General features: G+C 38.8%; 1 protein-coding gene and 1 pseudogene across 2 annotated transcripts in view; one reads left to right on the top strand and one right to left on the bottom strand.

Annotated features, from left to right (window-relative positions):
* Positions 1–17595, bottom strand: part of FSIP1 (fibrous sheath interacting protein 1) — a 184485-nt gene that overhangs the window by 70035 nt on the left and 96855 nt on the right. The window lies entirely within an intron of this gene.
* Positions 6404–7072, top strand: LOC308527598 (ferritin light chain-like; annotated as a pseudogene). The gene has a single exon. The product of its transcript is annotated as a ferritin light chain-like (transcript).

Here is a 17595-nt window from a genome sequence, read left to right as displayed (position 1 = left end):
AATTAATATTTGACAGAGGAGGCAAGAACATACAATGGAGCCAAGATAGTCTCTTCAATAAATGGTGTTGGGAAAATTGGACAGATATATGCAAGAAAACGAAACTAGACCACCAGCTTACACCATACACAAAAATAAACTCAAAATGGATAAAGGACTTAAATGTACGACAGGAAACCATAAAAATTCTAGAAGAATCCAAAGGCAACAAAATCTCAGACATATGCCGAAGCAATTTCTTCACTGATACAGCTCCTAGGGCACTTGAAACTAAAGAGAAAATGAACAAATGGGACTACATCAAAATAAAAAGCTTCTGCACAGCAAAAGTAACCATCAACAAAACAACGAGAAAACCCACTGTGTGGGAAAACATATTTGCCAATGTCATATCTGATAAGGGCCTAATCTCCAAAATTTATAGGGAACTCATACAACTCAACAAAAGGAAGATAAACAATCCAATCAAAAAATGGGCAAAGGACCTAAATAGACACCTTTCAAAAGAGGACATTCAGAAAGCCAAGAGACATATGAAAACATGCTCAAAGTCATTAATCATCCGAGAGATGCAAATCAAAACAACAATGAGGTACCATCTCACACCTGTCAGACTGGCTATCATCAACAAATCAACAAACGACAAGTGCTGGAGAGGATGTGGAGAAAAAGGAACACTTGTGCACTGCTGGTGGGAATGCAGACTGGTGCAGCCAACTGCTGGTGGGAATGCAGACTGGTGCAGCCACTATGGAAGACAGTATGGAGTTGCCTTAAAAAACTGAAAATGGAACTCCCATTTGACCCTGTGATCCCACTCCTAGGAATATATCCCAAGAAACCAGAAACACCAATCAGAAAGGATATATGCACCCCTATGTTCATAGCAGCACAATTCACCATAGCTAAGATTTGGAAACAGCCTAAGTGCCCATCAGTAGATGAATGGATTAGAAAACTGTGGTACATCTACACGATGGAATACTATGCTGCTCTAAAAAGGAAGGAACTCTTACCATTTGCAACGTCATGGATGGAACTGGAGAGCATTATGCTAAGTGAAATAAGCCAGTCAATGAAGGAAAAATACCACATGATCTCACTCATTCATGGATAATAGAGACCATTATAAACTTTTGAACAATAATAGATACAGAGGCAGAGCTGCCTCAAACAGATTGTCAAACTGCAGCGGGAAGGCCGGGGAGGGTTGGGGGGCAGGAGGTAGGGGGGTAAGAGATCAACTAAAGGACTTGTATGCATGCATATAAGCATAACCAGTGGTCATAAGACATTGGGGGATAGGGGAGGCTAGGGGACTGTCTAGGGCGGGGGGATAAAATGGACACATATGCGGGAGAACCAAGATGGCGGCATAGGTTAACGCCGGAGTTTGCTGCTTTGAACAACTACTTCAAAAGTGAAACTAAAAGACAGAGGGACATCACCCAGAACCACTGGAACGCTGGCTGAGTGGAAGTCCTACAACTAGGAGGAAAGAGAAACGCATACGGACACTCAGAGGAGGCGCAGTGCTGAAGTCAAATTCTGAGGTGCGGAGTGCGCGCGCGGAGCGGGCTGGCGGCGGAGGGCGCGGTTGGCGTTTTCAATCGGGAGGGAGTCGCAGACTCTGAGCTCCAGATCCGGGCGAGTCTTTAGGGACCCAGACTCAAACGGGAGAAGCGGGACTGCCTGGCTTTGGTCAGAGCGAGTGCAGCTTTCCCTCCGAGCTTTGCAGCCATTGCTGGGACTCAGAGAGGCAGAGCCCCTGGGGACAGGACTGAGAGCGGCCATAACTGCTCTCTCTGGCCCACCCTGTTGATCCTGTGCGACCAGCCCCGCCCAAGCCCTGCACAGAGGCATTTGCCGGATAGCCTCAGGCAAACGCCAGATTAGCACCTCCCTAGAGGACAGAAGTTCTCTCACTGCTGACACAGCTGATTCTCATAGCCACTTGGCCTGGAGGGCAAACCCTCCCTGGAATTAGCTACAAGACTGCACACAAAGGCCACTAGGGGGTGCACCAAGGAAGCATAACAAAATGCAGAGACAAAGAAACAGGACAAAATTGTCAATGGAAGATCTAGAGTTCAGAACCACACTTTTAAGGTCTCTCAAGAACTGTTTAGAAGCCGCCGATAAACTTAATGAGAGCTACAAGAAAACTAATGAGACCCTCGATGTTATATTGGGGAACCAACTAGAAATTAAGCATACACTGACTGAAATAAAGAATATTATACAGACTCCCGGCAGCAGAACAGAGGAGCGCAAGAATCAAGTCAATGATTTGAAATGCGAGGAAGCAAAAAACACCCAACCGGAAAAGCAAAATGAAAAAAGAATCCAAAAATGCGAGGATAGTGTAAGGAGCCTCTGGGACAGCTTCAGGCGTACCAACATCAGAATTATAGGGGTGCCAGAAGATGAGAGAGAACAAGATATTGAAAACCTATTTGAAGAAATAATGACAGAAAACTTCCCTCACCTGGTGAAAGAAATGGACTTACAGGTCCAAGAAGCGCGGAGAACCCCAAACAAAAGGAATCCAAAGAGGACCACACCAAGACACATCATAATTAAAATGCCAAGAGCAAAGGACAAAGAGAGAATCTTAAAAACAGCAAGAGAAAGAAACTCAGTTACCTACAAGGGAATACCCATACGACTGTCAGCTGATTTCTCAACAGAAACTTTGCAGGCCAGAAGGGAGTGGCAAGAAATATTCAAAGTGATGAACACCAAGAACCTACAACCAAGATTACTTTATCCAGCAAAGCTATCATTCAGAATTGAAGGTCAGATAAAGAGCTTCACAGATAAGGAAAAGCTAAAGGAGTTCATCACCACCAAACCAGGATTATATGAAATGCTGAAAGGTATCCTTTAAGAAGAGGAAGAGGAAGAAAAAGGTAAAGATACAAATTATGAACAACAAATATGCATCTATCAACAAGTGAATCTAAGAATCAAGTGAATAAATAATCCGATGAACAGAATGAACTGTTGATTATAATAGAATCAGGGACATAGAAAGGGAATGGACTGACTATTCTTGGGGGGGAAAGGGGTGTGGGAGATGCGGGAAGAGACTGGACAAAAATCGTGCACCTATGGATGAGGACAGTGGGTGGGGAGTGAGGGCGGAGGGTGGGGCGGGAACTGGGAGGAGGGGAGTTATGGGGGGGAAAAAAGAGGAAAAAATGTAATAATCTGAACAATAAAGATTTAATTAAAAAAAAAAAAAAAAAAAATGGACACATATATAATACCCTTTGTAATACTTTAAGCAATAAATAAAAAAAAAAAGAACTTCTATGCATATAAGCATAACCAATGGACACAGACAATGGGGGGGGAGGGTGAAGGCCAAGAATGGAGGGTGGGGGCAGGCTGGGAGATGACGACGGGGTGGGGGCAATATGTAATAATTTCAACAATAAAGAATTTTAAAAAATAAAAAAGTCAACCGATTCCTCAAAAAGCTAAACGTAGAGTTGCCATATCTCCCAGAAACTCCACATCTGGATACAATAATTAAGATAATGAAGCATTTGAAGACTCATTGGCTTCTCCAGTGAAAAACATACTAGATTATTAGGATGCAAGCTAAGAACTTCAAAATACTAAGGAACTAAACATTTCCTTTGGAACTTTTTCTCCCATCTATCTTCTTAACAAACAACCTATAGAACAGTTAAGCTATATCTAAGTGATGAAGTGGCTTTCTTTTTTTAATTGGAAAACTGAGTTTCTGCTACAAATGTTGACTTTTCTGAGCCAAGTTTAGCTAATGTAAATAAAAACCCACTTAAATTAATCCCAGATTCTTTTTGTATAATCTTATTACTTGGATATTTTTCATACTGGGACCTAATTACTTTGAGGAAAATCTGAATGAAATTAAAATTAGACTCTAATTCCAAAGGAATTTTGTTCATTCACTTTAACCTCAAGATGGCCGTATTTTCTTTTTCTGAGCAATGTTGCTGAAAATTCATTTTGCCCAAATTGTTGGAAATGTGACAATCTAGACTCAAAGCACTATGGGTTTGGTTACAGATGCCAGAACAAATTAACTTATTACCTTATTCTTTCCCTTAAGTCACACACCAGAGAAAATTTGACTCTGTAAGAGATACAGCTTCTTAACCACAAATATTAATTTTAAGTCATGTTTAGTAGAGTTCTGCCCAGCTGGAAATCACTATTTTTTCCCACTGAAATGCCTGGTTTTAACATTACTTCAGGATATAAAAATATTATTTAATTAGCCATTCAGGAGCCTGCTCTTCTGCATTCCATTAACACCTTCTAATACAGCGTAAGCACTAAAAAGGTTATATTCTTGGACAGGCCAGGATATCTGAAAAATTCTTAGATCCCCTCCCCCCCCCCGAAGAATACTGTACCCCAAATGAATGAGTCATACGACTAAGTGGAAGAAGGATAATATCCAATTTTCAGAAATAGAGTGAACTATAACTTTAAGAGACTTTTTATTTCATGTTCAACAGCTTACCTCTCCAGCTGGAGTAGCGGTGGTGTAAAGGGTTGTGGGGAGGGGGTGAAGGTCATTATTCAAAAGCACTCAAGCAAAAAATTTAAGCCAGTTGCATTATGTTTAAATTTTAATAAAGTTATACTGGTTAGCAGGAGTCTAGACGTGCCATGTGTAGAATAAATCTAATCTAAAAATACCAGCTATGAATATAAAACCTAGAAAAGTTGAAAACCCAGGACCTAAAAGGTTCTTTAGATGAGGCATTATCATGAGGATCTTGTTATCTACCCAAAAAGGAGAAGGAAAGATTTAGCAGGTGAGATGTTTTGAAATAATAGATGTTCTGAAAATTAAGGATATGTAGTCACACAGCCTATAACTCTTTTCTCAATTAAGTTGCATAATATTACTCAAAGAAGAATAATGAGGTGGATACATGAATAAACAGTCAGGTCTTTTCCAGCCTTCCACACTGAACAGTATTGGGAAATTAAATCAACGTCCTCAGTTAGATGGGCATGATTATCTTAGCATCCAGCACTAGGCCACAAGGTTAAGAAACATCAATTAAGACACAGGAAAATATAATTAATATTTTGTATTAATTGACTTTCTTAAAAAGTTCATTAACTGACAATAAGACATAAGTGCTACTAAATAGCACTTATAAAAACAAAACAATTCCCTGCTAATTGCAAATATAAACTAATCTGGTTAATGTCATAAAATAAGAGACCATAAATCCAAACAGCCCAAGGATTACTGCCTTATGAATGCTGTACATTTTTCACCACCACAAACTTATTTAGCAAAAATACAGAATGACATATTTAAAACATAACCATAGATAACATCCTTGCCAAACTCAAGCAAGCTCTCTTGTTATATGTTTTGATAAATTAACTCTGCCAAAAATTTGGAAGATTCATGAAGTGTAAAATAAAGATCTCTTACAGGCTCACACTGGGGCTTTCAGACCCCTAAACACTATAGAATAGTGACTAAGTTTAATCCAACTCTTTTCCATTTGAAAATGAGAAGATCACATTACTACACCCACTTACACTTGAGCAGTTTTTCAACAAAACCTATAGGGCCACTAACACACTGAATTTCTAAAACACCAAAAATAATTGATATCACAACAAAAGAAATTTACTTCCCAGGGAATATAATATATATAAACATAAATAAATATACAAATAATTTTTCTATCTATTTGTTTACCTATTTGCATTCTTATCTAAGATAAATATATCCAACTCAATATCCAGTACAAATTAAATTCTGATATAAAGGGAAAGTAATGACGATTCACACTTAGGTCTCTGGGGAAGCAGCAGTACGTTCAACTCAAAACAATAGGTACTGTACTTAGTACACTCAATACATCCTTATAAGGTTAGAAATGAAAATAGACATTTTCATTGGAGGTAACTTGAGCAGAAGTAACAATGTGCAATGGCCCTTGCTGGCTTGACTCAGTGGACAGAGCATCAGTCCACAGACTGAAGGGTCCCAGGTTGGATTCCTGTCAAGGACACATACCTCAGTGGCAGGCTCAATCCCAGGCCACAGGTCAGGGCATGTGCGGGAGGCAACCAATTGATGCATCTCTCTTACATCAATGTTTCTCTCTGTGTCTCTCTGAGTCTCTCCCCATCCCTTCCACTCTCTTTAAAAATCAATGGAAAAAATATCCTCAGGTGAGGATTTAAAAAAAGAAGCAATGAGATTTAAAAAAGCAATGTGCAATGTACTGAGAAAATAAGGTATGGGGAAAAAAGGGTTGCAGAATTAATACCCAGAATAACACACTGCCCAAGGGGAGATTAAAAGAAAATGGACAGGCACTTCCTCGGTGGTCCCGGATCTGTCTCTTGCTTCAAAAGTGTTTGGATGGAACAGACCCAGGGACACTCCTTCCAGCCTCTGGCCACTCTCCTGCATCTTATCCAGTCACCACTTTCAGAACCACCTCCGGGACCAGCCAACACAGCAGGGTTTTTTTTCTACCTTCACTCCTTATGCCAAACAACCACGAACTCCCAAATAACTCAGAATTATTCCACCGAGGTGGAGGCTGCGGTCAACCGCCTGGCCAACCTGCATCTGCGGGCCTCCCCCACCTACCTCTCTCTGGGCTTCTATTTAGACCCTGACGACCTAACTCTCGAGGGCGTGGGCCACTTCTCCCGCGAGTTGGTGGAGAAGCAGCACAAGGGGAGGGCGCTGATCATCTCTTAAAGTTGCAAAACAAATGCAGTGGCTGCATTTTTTTCTAGGATGTGCTGAAGCCTTCCCAAGATGAGTGGGCAAAACTCAGGATGCCATGGAAGCCGCCCTGGCCTTGGAGAGGAACCTGAACCAGGCCCTTTTGGAGCTGCAGGCCCTGGGTTCTACCGGAGCAGACCCTCATCTCCGTGACTTCCTGGAGAACCACTTCCTGGATGAAGAGGTGAAACTCATCAAGAAGATGGGCCACACCTGACTCATCCACAGGCTGTCCACCCCCAGGCGGGGCTGGGTGAGTATCTGTTCGAAAGGCTCACCCTCAAACATGACTAGGAGCCTTTGGAGCCCAGAGGCCTTTAAGAGGCCCCTCTGCATTCTCCTGGTGTCTCTGGCTTTTACCTGAGCCTCTCCCCAAAACTACTAGCCATTCTTTTAATCAGCTCTCTCCCATGCATTGGATCAAATGAAACAATAAAGTGTTTTTGCAGAAGAAGAAATAGACAAGTACCTTAAAGGGATAACTAGGTTTTTGGAATATTTCTTAAGCATATTCTGTGATCCTATGTTTTATTTAAACTCTGCTTCGCTGGCAAGAGAAGAATTTTAAGAGATAGGTATCGTGCAATGAGATGTAACAAAGCATTGTTCAATGATATTGTCTATTAATTTCTGTCACTGATTTTGGTTCCATTCTTAATAGTAACTAAAAGCTTTTTTAATTGAAAACATTAAAAGAAACAAATGCAGAGAGCAGTACAGCCATGAAATAACATGCAAGGGGCAGGGTGACTCCTTCACATTTGGACAGCTGGCAGAAAGCAGGTTTTTTTCATATTTCTAAAATTATATTATTCTTTAAACAATGTTCAGCAATAAGTTTCAGCTGATTCAATTTGTCCCATTTTACAAAGCAAGCTGATGAATTGACATGTCAATTAAAAAGGAGTGCAGCATATTTTTAATGTCAATTTGCAAAAGTCTTTATGATAAAAATAATTAGAATTAAGAAATGATATAATTTTGACTAAATGAAGCACATTTTAGAGAATCTTTAAAATGAATGCTTGGGTTTCATCAGACTCATAAAAAATTGGTCAAGAATCCATCCATTCATCAAATGTATTGGCAATCAAAACCTCTGTCCTAAATGAACCCAGACACCAACCAAGGAGCTGAATACTAGTAGAATATTAGTAGAGAAAAATCAAACCAAGCAGATTTATTTTATTTTAGATTCATTATTGCTCACCTCAATGCTGCTCAGAAATCCTGCTATGTTTTTTGTAAGTGTGCACTCTCATCTCAGACAACTGTTTCACACCTACTCTTCTCTCCTTCGACCACACCTGACTACAACCTCACTCAATGTTGTTGGGAAAACAAAAGCCTTTTTAAAAATTTATCTCTATTTTTTAAAGTATTACAGATGTCCTCCTTTTTTCCCCCATTGTCCCCCTCTACCTACCCTCAGGTCTTCACCACATATTGTCTGTGTCCATGGGTTATGCATCTATGAATATAAGTTCTTTGATTAAGTTTTTGAAAGTCCCACCATCAAGTTATAAACCCCTGCATAGATTCCCATTTTCCCTTTCTTGTGTTTTTAGGGAGAAGTGCCCCTCCCCCAATCAAAGCTAAGCCCCCCACAAAACATTTCTGAACCATCCAAGGGGAGAAAGTGCAGGGAAAACTGGAAATAACTTTCCTCCTCCCTACCTTTAAAAATACTACCTATTTGTCAAAAGTAGCTATTCCCTCCCACTGGAATAGAAGCTCCTTGAGAGCAGAGATGTTGTCTTGTTCACATTGGCTCTCCAAAGCGTGAAAGAGTGCTCATATGTAGTAGGTGTACAGTAAATATTTCCTTGAATACTTGTTGAAAATTACATTCTCTACTCCGGCCACTCTCATCACCAGTACTATCTATTGATACAACCCCTACTACATCCAAAACAATTAATCACTCCTGTAACATTTATATTCCTCTTACATCACAGGGAACTTTTAAAAATATATTCTCCCTTGCGCAAAAAAAACAAAAAAGAAAAAAAGAAAAGAAAACTCATGGACATGGACAACAGTGTGGTGACTGGAGGAGGGGATGGGGGTGGAAAAGGGCATAGAGGGAATAAATGGTGGTGGAAAAGGTAAAATAAAATTTAAAAAGGAAAAATATATATATATATATGTTCTCCTTTTTGGAATTTTTTTTTATCTTGGCCTGAAGATATGTTTATTGATTTGAGAGAAAGAGAGAGAAACATCAATGTGAGAGGGAAACATCTATCGGTTGCTTCCCAGCAAGCTAAGTATGTGCCCTGACTGGGAATCAAACCTGCAACCTTTTGGTCTACTAGACAGCGCTCAACCAAATGAGCCACCCTGCCAGGGCTCCCTTATTTTTATTCTCATTTCACGCTATAAAATAAGGTACTTAGAAGAAAAGACTGTGCCTTATTATTTTCCATTTATTGGATTCTAAACTATGCCTGAATGAACTCACTAGCTTTTTTTACATGAATTTTGGGGAAATTTCAAAAATGCCTTATAAATTAATTTCCAAGTCATCTCATGTTTTTCACAAGAAATATGTAAGAAAAAATACTTATTTAATGAATAACAAAAACTTACTTTTCTTTATTTGCAAAAGTCATTTAAACATAAAGTACCACTTAATTTGATGGCAAGATAGTCTAAGCCTGTAATGAGAAAACTGAAAACTAAAAACATGTTTCCCAAACATCATAAAACTAAGGCCATGGCAAAGTCAATTAACTACTCTTTATCTCACTAACACCAAACAGAAGCTTTCATTTTCCAACAATCCATATCCTTAGATTTCAAGATTTTTGTTATTATGAAGGTAATGTGACACTTTTATTTTGTCTATTAACAAAATCAAAGTAAAATTTTAGTTAATTAACTAACTGTACTAAATAAAACACAGTATAGGAAAGCTATTAATATGAACAAACAAGATTTTTTTCTGGGCCATACCACACAGAGCTACACAAAAGCCACTTTAAAAAACTCCCTCAGAGTACAATAGCTACTTCTCTGTGCAGATTTCTACAAGATAATAATTATGCAAGAAAAACACCTAATTTCCTTTTTTCTTGAATTCTTCTGTTTTCCAAGAGAAGCTACATTCATAATGTGGAAACTGATGTTTTTAGAACACTCTCACATACTTATTAACCCTAGTAAACATAAAAACTAAACAAAAAATCAGCAATTTTGAGCTTCTGGTTAATCATGAAGGGAATAAACAGTGAAGCAAGAAACTCCATATTATTCCACTCTGTCAGTCTATCATTTCATTTCCTCGAAGTGCAATGGAAGATTGTACTGAAAAATAATAAGATAAAACTATGTTTGTGTGACTAAAACATTCAGCCAGCGCAGTGTCTGATACAGTTAATATAAATGGCAAAATGGCATGGTCAAGACTCAGGACTAACATGACCTATAAACTATAAGCCTACAACTTATAAGTTGTGTTAATAATGATAAAAAAAAGTTCTAAATAAAGCTATTATGATTTCAATATTGTTATTTGCATGAATGACTACAGACTATTTTAGCCCATTAGTTCTGGCATTCATATATATGAACCCCAGGAATGTTGAAGAGGCAACAATTAAACCACCCATTGTTCAATTTATTCAGAGTGAAAATAAATATCCATGTAAAAAGCTTTATAAAGTAAATGGTTTCAAAATAAAACACAAAATGGCCAGCTAAGTCATACTATCTAAGTGAATGAAACACAAAAATTTTCAAATTTTTTCAAACTAAATACATATAGCCCCTCTCATTTTTTATTGCTCCACATCTAACTATTCTCGTGTTTTCTTAGGATGCAATACTGACTTCAGTCAATCATGGCCAATTGTTCAGATGCCTTTAGAACTGAAGTCTAAGACCACAGCTAACAAAAGGCAAGTACTCTCTGCTTCACAGCAGGATGCAGATTCCATTTTCTAAGCGGAATTCCACACATTCCATGAAGAAGCCCATTTTAAAGTAGGCCAGCCTGAATTCAAAGCATAAACCAGACAAGAAATGCACTTATTACAAAAGGTCTACATTTGCTCTTTCCACTCTTCCTTACAAGATACGGGACGCTGTAAAGAGATGAGCTTCAGTCCAAGGAAAATTATTACATCAGGAGAGTTTTTGAGGAGAAGTGAATGAAGTGCTTTATTCTCTCTCCTCTCAAAAAATGGGTCCTTAAAAAAAATGATTTGAATAATATTTAAAAGTCATCATGTCTCATAATTCAATGACTTAAGGAAAATAAATTTTTAAATAAGTTTACTGTGCTTTTTTTAACCTGACAACATACACTGAAAAGCATAGATACTATATTTAAACAAAGAATTTCTTTTTTTTTTACATGTAGACATCAGAGTAATCTTGGTGCTTAGTTTTGTGCTAGCAAATGTATGGCTTAATGTGAGACTTATGCTGGTCTGTGTCCATTCTTAGATGACCCCAGCAGTGAGGTGGGATGCACAGGCTGGTCAGGAAAGGATTATGTGAGCCCTCTAAGTCCTTCATTCAAACATTAATTGAGTCCCTCCTCTGCGCTAGGACTATGCTTGGCAACAACCAAAACAGACTTAGTCAGTGCTCTCATGGAGCTGCAGCCTGATGAGGGAACTAGACAGTCACAGGTAATTACCTCCTGCGATCAGTTCTAAGAGAGCATATTAGAGGAGAGTAAGAGGGAAACCCAGTCAAGTCCAGGCATCAGCAAAAGCTTTGCCAAAGGGAGTAATATGCACACAAGTAGAAGTTACGCAGATGTAGAAAGAAAGGGAAAGAGCATTCCAAGATTACCTGAAGCAGGAGGGGCAAATCTTGTTGCAGTAGCTATTGAGGCAGATGGAAGGGATAAGGTTGTGGGTTGGGGTTTGGTAATGCAACTAGTGAGAGAAGGACTGGCGGTTCCATGCAGTAACCAATGCCAGGTACAGTATTTTGGTCTTTATGAAAATAACCATAGGCCCGATGCATGAAATTTGTGCAAGGGGCTCAGCCCTTGTAGCCCCGGCCGGCCCTCGCAGCCCTAGCTTCATCCGGAATGTTGTCCTGATGGTGGTTCTCCTGTTTGGTCTAATTAGCATATTAGCTCTTTATTATATAGGATATGAAGTAGGGTATAGCAGGATCAGAGTTTCTATAAAACTTGTGTTGAAGATGGGCCTGTAGTAGGTAGCTGGAAAATAGTTGCCAGCTTACTGCAGTGAATCAAGGGTAATAACAGGAGGCTAAACCAAGAGGATGCAGTGGAAAAGAAAAAAGGGGGCAGTCATTAATGATCTCAGGTGTGGTACATACTGATCTTCTAATGAACTATATCATTAATGTTTTAAAAGGTCTGGACCTTAATAAGCATCTCATGAATATTGGTTCATTCAGTCAATATTTTTCACTCCAACCTTTTTCCTCTCCTTTTTAAAAAAGTGCCCTCCCCATGTCTGCAATGGCTCCACAATGCAGAAGCAACTTCTCCAGGAAAATCTGTTAATTCATTTCCTAATACAACAACACTAAAGGTATAGAGAGATAAAAAAGAAAAATATTATGATGGATTGAAGTTCTCTCTGCCTTCAAGTTCAAATCTTCATTTTTCTACCAACATTTTACAGCTTGACTTGTTTGCGGCACTTAAGAACATTAGCATGTGTAGCATTTCCTGCTATGAACACCTACACTATGTACTTTTATCTACACTATTTAATCAACACATCAACTTCACTCCTTCTATTGACAGATCAGAACCCCGAAGGTAACAGTGACTGAGGGACTTACCTGTCACAGAGCCAGAGAGAATGCAAACTGGGAGGCCAAGTCAGCTGGAATCTAAACCTATGCCCTTTCTCATTGACCACACTAGTTCCTGAGTAGCTACAATTCCTTTCCCTCACTTTTTCCTCACATACACTGACCACCAATTCAAAAGTAATAAATATATCCATTGCAACATCATGTCAGTTTGCTGAAAGCTAATAAAACAGGATATACAGTATAAGTTATTCTTTCTAGTATTGCCTAAAATTAACCATGAGATCATAAGCAACCCATTTTGCCTCCATTTTTCATTGGTCAAATGAAGATAAAGATATATGTATGTAAAATGTAAGTATTATTGTCAGTAAGAGCTAAGAGAGACCCATGTGTTAGAGCTTGGTCCCTTCTCAAGGACCTCCTGCCCAGGTGTGGGAGTGTGGTCAGCAGACAGTCTCTGGCAAGCAGCTCTTTGGCCACCACAGCTGCTGAGAGCCGTTTGCATGAGGTCACTCATTTTCCTGGAAGGCCTACATTCAGTGACTGAGCAAGGGGGACACTGCTCACTGGAAACCCTCGCTCCACAGCCCCTGGGTCCCAGGAGGCTTGACAGGTCTGCAAGGCAGTTCCACTTCTCCCTCCCTTTTACAGGGCATGGCTCCTAACAAACATCTTTCACTCCAAACTCCCCCTCAGCCTGGCTTCTGGAGAACCCAAACCGCCACGCTCTGCTTTCTTACTTTGGAGATTTTAACTAGGTCAACAGAAAACAACTACATATTTGAATGCCAAGAATAGGCCTCCTAAGTAACTTGATTTGAAATTGTTCTAGTATAATAGAAATATATTTTTATTTCACACTTTAAGCAAATTAAGTCCTAGTTGATGCTTTAGAAAAATCTCAAATTAATTTAATTACATGCCAAGTTTGAACATTTGACTTTTTATCCCAAATAACTCTGGGAAACAGTTATTAAGCTAAAAGTACAAGGATAACACTAAAATAGCATATCCAATAGTACGACAGTGACACTGCTACCAAAACCATAGGGCAGAGGCCTGCTGTGTTAAACATACACAATATTCCTTCTGTAGCCAATGCAAAAGGGGACATTTGGCCTCTCTGTGTATCTAATTCGTATATTTAAGGGTTTAGAGTGAACATTTCCCTTCAGATCATGTATCACATCAAAACGAAAATGTCGACTGCAAAAATAGCAACAAAACATGTATTCTCATAATAGGTTATTTGAGGTTATGTTTCAAAGAACTTTGTACTCTACTCTTCCAGAGCACAAACTTTTAACTATATCGTAAAAAAATAATTCCTGACATATAAAAAGATAATTAATAAACCAATAGGGTTATTTTCTATGTGCACATGCAATTCCATGATGTAAAAGAGTAGAAAAACAAATACAATAATCAAGACCTGTGTAATAGCCTTTATTCTGGTTTTCAATGTATTATGCAAAGCTGGTTCTATACCAGCTCAACTTCAATAAATTAACAACCAGCCTTTTGCCAGCAAAGCATATACTAGTATATAAAACCAACAAAGGATAGAAGACCCACTCATGAGTCACTGCCAACGCTTTATCCAGCTAGAGCCACTTAATCCGAGTTCTCCTGTTAGAGTGAAGTTGTCATGCTTATTCCAGGCAAGTCTCTTTTCCAACCCTCCTAGAAACTGGAAATTGATATGTTTCCTTGCTTGCTTATAGCCAATGCTACAATTTTACTTTTATCTAAATCTGGATGTCATGTTTAAACACTGGGATTTAAACCATCTAAGGTTAATTTCTAAAACATGGCGTAGATAGGAAAGAAAAGATTCACTCTACACCCCTAATGACTGTTAAATGAGATGTGCAGAGAGGCCAAAAGTCCCTGCAATCGCTGTCTAGAATTTATTCATTCAAACATTATTGAGCATCAACTATGTGTCAGTCAATGTTTGGATGGGTACATCTACTCCAGTAGTAATTACTTTGCTTGGTAAGCAGAAGTAGGAACTCAGGAAACAAATCTGGACCAAAAACCCACACATGAAAATGTGCTCCCACTATTAGGAGTAAATTAAAGAACCATATATTAGATGTAAACTAAAGAGTAGTGGTTATTAGTCTTTTAACAGTGTACAACAGAATATGGAAGAAAGGTCAGTTGGTCAATTGGTTCAACTAGAATGTTGATCCAACTTCTTTCAGAGGCAGAAACAGCTGTCAGCTTTTGATCAACTACCATCTTACTAAGGCTGCTTGTTGGGCTGCCATGTTATGCTGCATGGGATGCAATGTTACCAATAATTAAGTACACTGTAAATACTGAAGATTGAGGGATGTGATAAAAATTCCTGGAAGGCACACACTTCTAAATGAGGCAATATTTTAATAAACAGAATCTGAGAGGTATGATATTATTTTTCACTTTAGAATTCAGTCATATTCTCTACTGAATTTAAAACACTATTTGAGCAAAGGGGAGGCTGTGAAAATAACACTTTGACACACTGACAGAAAAATGTTACCTCCTGCAGAGAAACAGAGGTGTTGAAACAAATCAGGTTGATTCTTGTTTTCATTAGTGTTTAATCATTTACAGGACATATTACATTTGCAATGAAAATACTTGTTCATCAAGTTGAAAGATGAATTTTAATTGCTTTTGAGCATTTGAATATTAGCTGGATCAAGGTAGGGAACTAACAAAAAGGGCAAGAAACAAAATCTAACAAGTCACTTTCTTGGTGTGGAGAAGGAAAGAATTTTAAAATAAAAATTTTATTCTTTTGTCCTTCCGTTAATTACATTGTAAAAGTAGAAAAGTAAACTAACTTTTCAAGTTGAATTTCTTTTTTAAAAACTCAACTGTCTGTGTGGGATGAGGGAAGCAGGGATTCATTCTGCGAAGACTATGTTAATGTTTGATTTGGTTGCGTTTTAAAGAACCTGCAGGCTCCTGCAGACTGTTTTCATTCTATGCCATTACCCCACTCCTGGGCACAACCACCAAATTTCAGTGCCACCCCCATAAAAGCCAAGGAAGCAAGTTTATTTTTCCCAAGGTTCAACAGAGATCTCTTGTGCTTAGTGTGAGGGCAGTGGATTCCTGCATTAATGCATATTTTTATTGAGCTCTCACTTTATGTCAGCATGCTACAGATATTTTCCAAATGTTTTTGTAAAGCCTCTAGTTTTCTGACTTAAAATCCAAAATATAGCCATGAATGCCACATTTCTAAATATTACTTATTCAAAGTGAATAATGCAAAAATCTCTCAACCTACCAATCCCAGAATTAAATAATTTTAAACTGAATTTTCAGTAGCAAATAGTCTCCAAAGTGTCCGTAGCCTCTCTTGCCTCAGCAGGGAGCTGGCTTCCCCAAATGGCTCTGAGAATCCAACTATCCCCTACCTCACAGGTCCCACTGAGTTCTGGGCCCCACATACTTCCAAGTCAGCATCCAGAAGAGGGGAGATAGAAAGGCTCTCCAGGGAACAGCATCTGCATGGGCAGTGGTGATGAGTGTGGGTTTTGGAGTCAACAAAACCAGGGAGTGCCTTCTGGTTTTACCAATCACTGACTGTGTGACACTGGGCCAACTATTGAACCTCACGGAGCCCCAACTTCCTCGTGTCAAAATGAAAATTAAAGATCTGCTTTGGGGGATTGGTTGAGAATTTTAGTGAGATGCTGAGGTGAAGGCAGTCAGTACAGTGGCTGCCACAGAGATGCTCCATACAGGGACAATCACTGTTTAATACAGTATCTTTCTCAGCATTGAGAGCCACCCAAACACCTCCATCTGTCAACTGTGCTTAGCAGGGGCCTGGCTGTGAGCCATATGATTGTCTGTCTTCCCCTGCCTCCAGAAATGATTCAAAATAGAAAAATAACTGGTTAAAAAGTAAAAGTAAGGATATTTTGGCATTGTGGTTCTTTTCAGCACCTAAAAAATTAAACAACCGGTACCTTTAGCACACTCAAGGGAAAACCTAGATCAGGAGCTTAAAACTCTATCCAGCTGTAACCGGTTTGGCTCAGTGGATAGAGCGTCAGCCTGCGGACTGAAAGGTCCCAGGTTTGATTCCAGTCAAGGGCATGTACCTTGGTTGTGGGCACATCCGCAGTAGGAGGTGTGCAGGAGGCAGCTGATCGATGTGATGTTGCTCTCTCATCGATGTTTCTAACTCTCTATCTCTCTCCCTTCCTCTCTGTAAAAAATCAATAAAATATATTTTTTAAAAAAAGAAAGAAACTGTATCCAGTACACTTGGAGATACAAAAGTTAATTATACATGACGATGATATCATGATGATAATAATAGTAATAACAGATAGAATTTAACACAACAAACTTGGAAAAAATGTCATGTAAGTTTTCAGATAACATGCTCAGAGTAGCTATTAAAATTTCTAAAGGCCACTCAGCTAGTAAAGGGAAGAGCCAAGGTTCAAATCCAAGTCTGTTTCAGTCCAACTGCTCATAACATATTCCAGTGTCCTCCTCACAAGCTGCAAACCCCATACAACAGCACCTCATGATGGGATGATCGGAATGGAATGGGGTAGGATGGAAATTTATGGCACGTTCAGTACAGAAGTGTGTGGCCTAAGTAACCAAAAGAAATGGTCAAGTCTCTAAACACTACAGAATGTCCTGTGTGAAGTGTCAACGGAAAATGAGGGTCACTTAATCATCTGTCATTTGAGAACTAAACAATAAAGAGCACAGGATAATCCTGGAACCTGTCGCTCTTAGGATGTGTAGACCCCTAAAGCACATGTGTGTCGTGACATTAAGTCTCACAACTAAAAATTGCCCAAATGAAGTTTCTCTTTTCTAAAAAAGAGAAACTTAACCAGTAACAATGAAGAATGTGAACATTTTAAAGACTCTTTTAACTAATTCAGGAATAAATGCAACAATCTCATGAAATCAAATAACGAATTTTTTTAACCACAAAATTTAATTAATTGTAATTCTTAGTTCAGAACACTTTCACTTAATCTTTTCTTATTGGCCCATGCATGGACTGCTTTCATGTTTAATAA

The sequence above is a fragment of the Myotis nattereri genome, assembly GCF_964212035.1.
Source record: "Myotis nattereri genome assembly, chromosome: 1".
NCBI classification, from domain to species: domain Eukaryota; kingdom Metazoa; phylum Chordata; class Mammalia; order Chiroptera; family Vespertilionidae; genus Myotis; species Myotis nattereri.
This window is presented reverse-complemented; position numbering and strand designations above follow the sequence as displayed.